This window comes from Elaeis guineensis, chromosome 1 (genome assembly GCF_000442705.2).
Source record: "Elaeis guineensis isolate ETL-2024a chromosome 1, EG11, whole genome shotgun sequence".
NCBI classification, from domain to species: Eukaryota; Viridiplantae; Streptophyta; class Magnoliopsida; order Arecales; family Arecaceae; genus Elaeis; species Elaeis guineensis.
This window is the reverse complement of record NC_025993.2, coordinates 117,716,374-117,726,530: the sequence shown is the minus strand read 5'-3', so window position 1 is coordinate 117,726,530 and position 10,157 is coordinate 117,716,374. Positions and strand designations below refer to the sequence as shown.

At 37.3% G+C, this 10,157-nt stretch overlaps 1 non-coding gene and 1 pseudogene across 1 annotated transcript; one reads left to right on the top strand and one right to left on the bottom strand.

Moving 5' to 3' along the window:
* Positions 1 to 4,433: 4,433 nt before the first annotated feature.
* On the top strand, positions 4,434 to 4,506 carry TRNAR-ACG (transfer RNA arginine (anticodon ACG)). Its single transcript has one exon. It is a non-coding gene; the product is annotated as a tRNA-Arg (tRNA).
* Positions 4,507 to 6,756: 2,250 nt separating this feature from the next.
* On the bottom strand, positions 6,757 to 9,720 carry LOC140859363 (GDSL esterase/lipase At4g10955-like; annotated as a pseudogene).
* Between the last annotated feature and the right edge of the window lie 437 nt (positions 9,721 to 10,157).

Here is a 10,157-nt window from a genome sequence, read left to right as displayed (position 1 = left end):
TCAAATAAATAACAAACCTAAAGCCTATGCATAACTGAAATGGTAAAGGAATAATAGAATCAAACCTCAAATGACATTTTTCCACTTCTCCCCGCATGCCTTTCCTATCTGAAATACAAGCATCACAGACATCATGTAACCAAAAAAAGGATTGAGAAAATGCAGTTGAACATTAAGTAGAAGGTACCCATAGCATACATCGCGCATTGATTTGACATCTGGATTTTCTTGTTGGAAGGTCTTCCGAAATCTTCCCTTCAAAACAAAAACAAAGTTTCAGTATTTTTTTTTTTTTAAGAAAAAGAATTAATCTTTCCAATTAGTATAAACTACCGTAAAGAAAAAAAAACATATGACAAAAACATAAATTAATCGAGCATCATACATAAGTGATAACTGGGAGAAGAAAAGGAGAGATTAAAAAAAAAAAGTAATCATGTAAAAATGGATGGACTGAATGAACTATATAATTTGAGTCAACAATATCAATTATTCATGCCTTATAAGCATGTTCTGATAGAATTGCTTGTGAAAGGGCAATTCCTTTTTGTAAGTCAAAGAGTATCACAGTGTCACAATGGTCCCGCATTAGGTGCAAGGGTTTTCCTCTTTTGCTTATAACCTAACGAAATGCTACCATGACTCCACCTAAATCACGTACATGAAAGTGAAACGCACCCTTCATTTGAGCTCTTCCAAATCCAGAGCCTATAATTTCCCCGGCTCTCATCATTTTGCGGAAACCACAGCTAAGCCATCTCGGTTTGAAATTTACGCCTGCTTGGCAGTTGATTCGATTCACATATATACTTCTTCGCTAGTGGAAAAAAATCCAGCCCATGAACCTGTTTGTTTAATTCTCCATCGCTATTTTCCAGAAGATTACAGTGCAAGGTAATTGACAAATATTTGTAGTAATAATAATCATTCATCGACTGCATCTGGAATCGGCATACATCATAATCTGCTTTCGATGATTTAAGTTGTGCGATAAATACATCACATCATCACGGAATCAACACCACGGTCAAAAAAAAAAAAAAAAAGAAAAGAAAAAAAAACAGATTCAGCTACTATTTCTCGACCTAGCCAAAAATAAAGACTTCAAATGACTTCAAGCTCATCAATAGCTCACCGGAAAACTTCAAATCAAACTAAAAATCGAAAAGGATGGAGACAAAAAGCGATGAACCGACTTAGCTAGGGTAGAACGAAGAAGGAAAAAAAAAACAAGGGGAGAGAGAGAGGGCGAGGGATACAAGTAGTAGAAGAAAGCAGTAGGGGCTTCTTGGGCTTGCGGGCGTCGTCCTTGGCGGCTCTCTTCTTTGCCTTGGGCTTCGTCGGCTTCTTGGCGGGCGCTTTGGGCTTTGTCGGCTTCTCGCCGGGTTTGGCTTGCTTCGCCTCGTCTTCATCTACTCAGGGCGACGGAGAAAAGAAGATGGCGAAAGGAGGCGCCGGGGGGGGGAGGGGATTGAGGCGGAGAGGATTTTCTCGGCCGCTGGCTTCAGCGCTGTACTTATAAAACTGAAAAGAAGCCACTTCTTACGAGTCGCGTCGGCCTCTGGCCATTTTATTGGTTCAGCCTCTTGACCGGCACCGCGGTTCGATTTTGTCTTCTCAAAATTGGACCGGAAGCGGTCCGACTTGGGAGAGGATGACAGACTCGACCCAAAGAAGCCATTTGGCTCCAAGACCTGCTTTATCTAAAAATTTATATTTTTTTTAAATAATATTTAAATAAAAAATAATTTATTTATATTTTTTTACACATAAAAATGATTAATTTTTTTTATATATTATTATTTTTTGAATTAAAATATTTTATGAATAAAATTAAATATCTACTTTATTGTCTAATAGAAAAATGATTTAACCACCTCTGGATAGATAATATTTGCTTTCTATTTTATGACTAAATATCATTCATGAAAAATAATCTATTCATATTGTCAAACATGAGAATATGCATAAATCAAGTTGATCAACTTTTTTTTGATATTTATCTATAAAAAAAAATTATAATAGAAATATAAAATGATCGAACCCAACTGAAATCCAGCGGGATGGAATCCTGCCCATGAAGCTAATCAAGTTTGGATTTGGGTTCTTTTTGTGTGAAATTGGCCTGGTTCGCATTCATGATTAGATGTTGACTGCTCATTGTCAAGGGAGTATTTTCAAAGCTTTTTTCCCATCTTTGTTCACATGATGCTGCCTTATAATTATGGAGGAACTAGATTAATTACTATGATATGAATACTTTAGTTTCATTTTATGACTTCTATTGGTCTCCACCTAGCAAAAAACCAATGGCTATTGCCTTTCACATGAGTACTTATATTAAATTTCATATTTTCTAAATAAATCCAAATAACATTATCCATATAAATGGACTAGGTAAGATTATTTGAGCCAAGTAGAACAAGTTCATGGAATCTAAATTTAAATCTCAAAACCAATGATCTTTCATCGTGAGGGTTAAGTCATCAAATTGTGTAGTGCTGTTGAATAAGCCTATTTGCGAAAGATGACTGATATCCTTGAATTTGAATACATGAATTTTTTTTGCAGTGCATGACATATTTGCATTGCAAGAATATGGGTTTGGATATATGTTTGGCTATATGGCCATATTTGGACTTAGTATAATGAGTTTACTGTAGACAACTTTGAAATTCAAAAGAAGCTATGCCTTTGCCTAGAGAGATGGGTTAATAATTAGAACCCTATTCATAAAAGGTAATAATCACACTTGAATTTGAACACTCATAAGATATGCATTAGTTTTTCAAATGATGTGCATGTCATTTCTTATGGAATTATGATATTATGATTAAAAAAATGTCTTCAACCTCTATTAGCAATTAAATAGTCTTAAGTTTGTATTGTATTATGCATCCTTTCTTCAACAATCACATATGCCTAATTCAATTCTTCAGTTTTAAGAAAGAAAGTGCATCATCCAAGACAACATTACATTCATCAACATATTTAGATGATGAAATTATAGTTGTTCCTCCTCCATCCATATGCATTGCATTCTCGTACTAGTTCATCAATGATCACTGGCGAATATACACTACATGATCATAATGAAATTGTTTCTATTGTTATTTGATGGAAACTATTAAAATGATAAATATCTCTTTTTCTCAAAAAAAAAAAAAAAAAAGATAGGCATCTCTTTTTTTCTCAAGGAAAAAAGAAGAAAGAGCAAATACCTCCAACAAACCATCCTAAAAAATCAGCAATTCCTAATATATGAGTGCTTGTACACCAACATCCAAGGCAAATAATCTAAAAATTTAACACCAGCACCTTTGAAAAACAAATCCCTCTATAAGAATGAAGAAGGACCATGGCTGTTCACTCTAATCACAATTAAGTATAATTATAAATAGATCCTAGCATAAAATTCTCAATGTTGCCAACAACAAGAGCTCACTAAGTATATTACATGCATAATATCTAGGAGTGAAGAGCTACATGCCTTGGTTGTAAAAGTTGCTGGAGGCAAAAATTTTAGGAAGCTAACTTTGATTTTCAAGGGCAACTCACAAAGATTTTTGGATTAATAGCTTAGAAAAGAATGGATGACATCCAATAAAAATAGTAACACTGGACATTATTTCGTATATGAATTTGCACCCAATTAGAACACGACCTACGCGCCAATCCCACCAACGCATCACTTATTTAGATTTGTTCTTAAATTTTGTTTTGCAATTTGATTAGATTCCAATAATACCAAAATATCCGTAAAATGAGTCTCCTCTGTTATTTTTTATCAACATAAATAACAGCAATTATTTGTTAATTCAGCTTCTCTTTCATGTCTCTGGAACAAAGTAACAAACTAATAATTTCTAGGACAGGCAAATGTTAGGTGGTATGGCAAAAGGTTATGGACAATTCTAGTTCTGGCGGGAAGGAGTTCTCGACACCAAACCATATTGGCGGGAAAGGAGAATACTTCGTATTCCAAGGTGGATAAAACCCGCACTCCTCTTGAAGAAGGGGAGAAGGAATACGGAGCCAGAGGATCCTCCTGGCCCTCAAGCAAGATCCCACCGTTGAAAAGAATAGCGCGGTAAACGAGCAAGAGGATGACCAAATGAGCCATTTGACTTGAGAGACGAAACCGTCCACTCCATCCTCTCCAAGGTGTCCCTAAGCGAGGTGGCCACCACCACCCTCCTCTCCAAAGAGGTGGAGGCGCCTCTTACTCTCCTTCTCCCATCTCGGGCACTGCCCCTCGCCTATTCCCCAGCTGCAAGCCTTGTCGACACCAACGTCTGGCTCCACATGCTCTTCGACACCCAAACTCCACCCAGCTGCAATGGGTCTATCTATTTTGATGTGCCGGAGGAGGCCGTTCACCAAAAAAAAAAAAAAACTTCCTGGATATAACGGTCGACCGTTTTGCAACCCAAGACTCCGTGGCCCAATGGATAAGGCGCTGGTCTACGGAACCAGAGATTCTGGGTTCGATCCCCAGCGGAGTCGCTTGCGGGCGGCTCTTCAGTTGCCTTAATTGTTATTTTAAATTTTTTATTTTTTGCTTTATTCTTTAACTTATTCTTTCGGCCTGGTATAGTTTATGCCAATAATCCTTTTCCGTTTTTTTCCTTTTGGTACAATCATCCTTTGCTAAAAGATTTTTTTTGGATATTTTTGCTTTATTTCTTGTTGATATAACATTGTAATCTTTTGAAATGAAAAGGAGTGAAAACTGCTTGATTTTTATTTTTTATTCCTTTGGTTTCATCAATTTGACAATGATCTATCGTATTATGGGCAGATGTATTTTGAAATTTCTGCGATCATCATTTTTTGGATTTGGATTTCTTGACGGAGGCCATCATTCAGATTTCTTTCTTTCCGGAAGTTTCTTGAAGAGAATACCACTTGAACCGAAAGAATGTTCAAGTCTCGATTTTTAAGATCCATTCCAGTTATCAGACGATAAGATTGCTGCTAGAAGTCTGTCACGTCACAACTTTAAGGGGTGTAGCATGAACCTTTGAGGCCAACATTATTATGATTAGAAATCAGAGCTTGCACTCATGTATACTTACTCACCACTGGCTTCTATTTGGAACGGTACTTGGCTTGACAATTGTAAATTTCTGGTTTGTTAGGTTGAAAAACTTCGGTCAATTTGATCCTGAGACAATCAGGAAACCATTGCAAACTAGAAAACTAGCAATCATCAACCTGAAATCCCAGTAAAATTCAGATACTAGGAATGAGATCTCTACAACATGAGTTGAATCAGAATGACAAGAAATCTTGAAGGAGTTGCCGCCATTTTTGTGAGGCAAACAACATGGTAGAGCAGACATAGTTGTCGGTGCTAAACATGTCCTACAAGATACAAAGTAAAAACTACAGTTACAAGACTCATAAAATGTAAATAAAACAAAATGTAGTAGTTCGAGGGCTATATAGAACAAAGAATTCAAGATTTTCAGTTATTAGATTGGATGTCAAATTAATCATGCTGAATTCGTACAATCTACATATTGAGAGATCTCTGCATATTATATATTGTGTTTACTACCTAAAAATATCCAACATTTGAACATTTATAAAAAGTTTTCTACTTAGGCATCCCACTCTGCATTCTTTCTCCAGGATCACAAAAAAGCTAACTGTCCAAATAATTACATCCTTATAGTGCTAAAAGTCATTTGTACCGGTTGAAAGCAATCTAACAGTGCTGCTTTCCTTTTACACATTTTTGTCATTCTTAATCAAGACCTTTTTTTCCCTCAACTACAGCATCCCACTATGTAATTTAGTGCTTGGATTACAGGCCAATGACTTGTTATATTCTTATTGATTGTTCACTCATATTTTTGGACAGAAAGCAAACTTGATATTGCAGAATGTTATTAGTGTTTTCTAACTTCTTGTCCATTTTATTGTCTTCTCAGAACTTATCAAAATTTCCAAATGAACCTTGCACCATAGCACTTCGATCACAGTTCAAAATTTCTAAACTTACGATCCTTACCATGCTAAAAGTAATGTTACTGATTCAAAAATAACTTAGACGCCATTCCCGCACTTGGTAATCTAACTACTGCTCTATGGTGAGAATATCTTATTCATTGTGACCTCCAACATATTATTGTCGTCCATTAACAATGTCCATTTCAATACACAGAATACTATATTATATTGCACATTCATATGTGCCAGCATTCCACCATGAATGTTCCTCTTCTGGTGATTTCACAATTTCCTTGTTTATACCAACATAACACATCATTTTCAAACAACATTTCTTCTATCAAACACAAGTCTGAGGCCAAAATAATTTATAGATGCTCAAGAGGAGTGCCAAAAGCAAAATGGTATTTAACAATGGCGGAAAAAAGAAGTAATTTTTGAGCAAGTTTACTAGTAAACAAGTGAAATCAAGATTTGCCATCTCAGTATTGGACCTCGTACTGATACCATCTTATAATAGTGTCAGTACGTGATTCGGTACAGTACGAGACAATGTATCAAATGTCGGTACGGTATGAGACATCATATCAATTCAGGACCAGAATGGTACCATACTCTCCATATTGAGTGATATGAGGCGGTATGACAAACCATGGAGTGAAACCTTCTCTTAGAATTAAAAAAAAAAAATGGGGGGAAAGGGGTCCCTCCCTTTGTAAAACCTTTATTTTGTTTGTTGCTTTCTTGAAAGCTAACAAAAGTCAGATGGGTGAAAATTCCTTCTTATTAACTTTGCACCAGACTGACTACATTGATCTTTTGCATCTAATTAAGAGAGCAGATAACAAGTGAATGACTATGCTTATGAAAGGAAAAAGGGTACAAATAGCAAGTTATTTGAACCATACTCAAGAAGAGGATGACATACTATGAGAACTGGATATGCAAGGGGAAGAAAATTCTAGAGACCCTGGCAGTAGCTCCTACTATGCCTTCCCAGGAGGTAGGGTTGGTGGCATTGCATATAAAGACCTTAGCTGCTGGTTTATGAGGTTGCTGTGTTGGAGGGCTTGTTGGAGCTCCATATCATCAGCCCACCATTGCTCCAACCCATGAGCTTCAAGAAACTTCTTTGGCCCCTTGGACATCACAAAAAGCTTTGCTGCTATATTCTCCATTCCCACCATTTGTATTTGTCTCTTTTGTACTACCACTGTAGCAACAGCCAGTGCAGTAGAATCAATGTAATAGTAACAAATGTAATCACTATTATTTACATACAAATTCGGTACCCATTTCTTTATCTCTGCATGTAATTTCTTTTCTTCATTTCCAGAATCCTTGTCCTCCTCATTCTCAGGCAAAACTTCAGGCTTCGAAGGCAACCTCGCCTTAATTTTCTTCCAGAGAAAGCCAGCCTTCTCGCTGATGATTCTCACACCCATGGCCAGTGAAACAGAAGGTGGATTAAACAAATGGCACTCCACAAACACCCCTTGCTTGGCCAGTGCTTTGCCCACTTGGAGAGCAAAACCAGCTCCCAAGGAATGGCCACCGATGCACACATTCTTGCTGCCAAACCTGTCAGCCACTGTTTTCAGTGCTTCAAAGCCCCATGAAACCTAACTGAACCTTTCAAACTTTCCCAGGCCAAGAAGCGGAGATCATCCTCTATATCTTCCTAATGGTTGGGCTCTTCAGTAGTGTTCCCCTAAGTGCAAGGACAGCCTTTGGTGCCCCAGTTGGTCGCAGAAATATGAAATGAGATAGAGCAGCAGAGCGGTCCCACTCTAGAACAGCACCATAAATAGAGCCATCCCTCTCATCCACCAAGGTCTTTGTCAGCTTGTAATTGAAGGGCTTCCACCATTTTAGAGCAAGACCATCTTCTTCGGTTCTTTTTTCTTGTCTGTCTAGCTCTAGCAAATAGACTGCCTGTACAAAACATGCTATCACAGTCCTCCTGTAATTTGGATCCCTCCTGAAACCCCAACAGAGAGTTATGTATTTCATGTGTCACCAACCGTTTAGTCTAAGACAGCAAAACCAGAACCAACTGAAGTGTAAACTGAGTAACCTTAGATCCTCAACCAAATGGACAGCCCCTAGATATTCTCAATAAATTCAAATTGACGAAAGAGACAATAGATATTGATGAGCACAAGTGTGCAAATGTAATTTAGAATATTTAACATCATTTCAAATTACTTAATCACTAAGCATTTGATTTATGCTTAGACTTAAAAATATGAACATTTTATTGTACCTGTTTACTGATTTCATCAACTGAACAAGAAGTTTGTGCATGTACTGCAAACAAAGATGATGGTCATTTGCAAGTATAAGGTACTTTATCCCATTCACTTTCGTCTCTACACTGTTCATTCATTATTATAAAATGCATCCAATTTCTCTTGCTAGTGGTTCAAATTATTAGATTAGGAATAAAGAAAAAACATAGGATGCTAATGTGATCCTTCTCAGATATTTAATATTTCTACTATGACATGAACCTAAAGAAAATTGGAACTTCTAGTTTTCAATCCTCTTCTGAACTACTTTGACTAAATGAAACATTAAACTGAACTACTTTGGTTTGGATCAGCCACTTCCGTGGATAAGTTTCTCATTCATGTGGGTGCATCTTTCTCTTATTTGGGTCGCGCTTGAAATCAATTTAAGTCATGCATTCATATATATATATATATATATCCCAGAATGAATAATTCAAAACTTGAGTCCTAATCACTAGAGCTGGAACTGATTATAATCGAGTTGCTTTCAAGCATAACAATGTTAAATTCTTCCAGATGCTCCGACCAAATTTCACTAACATGAATACATTCATCTAACACCTAATAGGATAGAGATTTATAAGTTACCATATGTAGTATGCATACAACTGATGAACATTTAGGATTATAATCTCCTTATACATTCATGTCTGAAACAACTTGAATCTTTGAGCTTACTTTGTCATTTAGTTTCATCAAACGGACAATGGTCTGCATGAATGTGCTAAAAAGAAAATCTGATAATTCATTTAGTAAGTAGTAAAGACAAAATTTGTATCCTATCCTATAGCTCTCTTTCCTCAACTATGTTCACCCCTTCGTGTTTGCTTAAAATACAATGCTCCCCCAATAATGCAGGTAAATCTTCAATTTCTGCGGCTAATGACTTGGATTCTGGAGAATACACGGAAACAGATACGTGCAGGGCATTAATCTAAGATGTTTATCAAAACTTTTCTAACAAACCCCATCAAAACCTGGACCTTCGTAATTCTCTGTTCTCCTTTTCTCAGCGAGAACCCACAAGAAGATTCCCAACAAACAACTCATACCGTGCGCCCTTAGTCCGAAGATACCAAACATGTCAAAATAAACAGATTTCTGACTCCATCAACCATAAAAAAATGGTTTCAGAGAACAAAAACCCTAAACTACTCAGAAAACTCATCATCATGGGATTCTTGATAGGGTTTTCGCCAAAACCCTATCAGCCACAAGAACATTCATTGAATCAACTAGAGAAGAAAGAGAAAAAGGTTGATACATGTCGAGAGAGAGAGTAGAAAAACGAACCAGCTGGAGCGGATGAGATCTCCAGTTGGGAGAGGAGAGATTGCGAGGCCCGACACATGGAAATCGTAAGGATGGCCCGCCACCACCTCCGGAACCTCACTCCTCTTCCCTTCCCTTCTCCTTCTCCTCCTCCATTCGCTTCCAGAGGACCCTTCGGCATCAATTCTTCCAGAGAACCCACCCCTCCCCTCTTCCTATCTCCTCGTCGTTCCCTTAGACTTCTCCTTATCAATTCTTGCAGGCCTTTCTAGAAAAGAGGGGATAAAAAGCAGAGCACGTAGCAGAGAATAAAGCATCAGAGAGAGAGGGAGAGCGATGAATGGAATATAAAAAGGGGAAGAATCAGATAAAAGGGCTTCTTTTTTTTCCTTTGGTATACGATTTGTTGGGTTGGATGCTTTGAATGCTGCGCAGACCGCGCTTCCAACGGCCAAATCTGGAAGCGGAGCGTCCAGAATAAACTCGGCGTCCGCTTGGTTGGGATAATATGGGAGGGAAAAATAAATTTAATGTCAAATCATTATACTTGATATAAAAATAAGGAATACGATCAAAAAAATGATTGGTCAAAAAAGAACAATAAATACCAGGCATTTTTTAGAGGCCCATTTA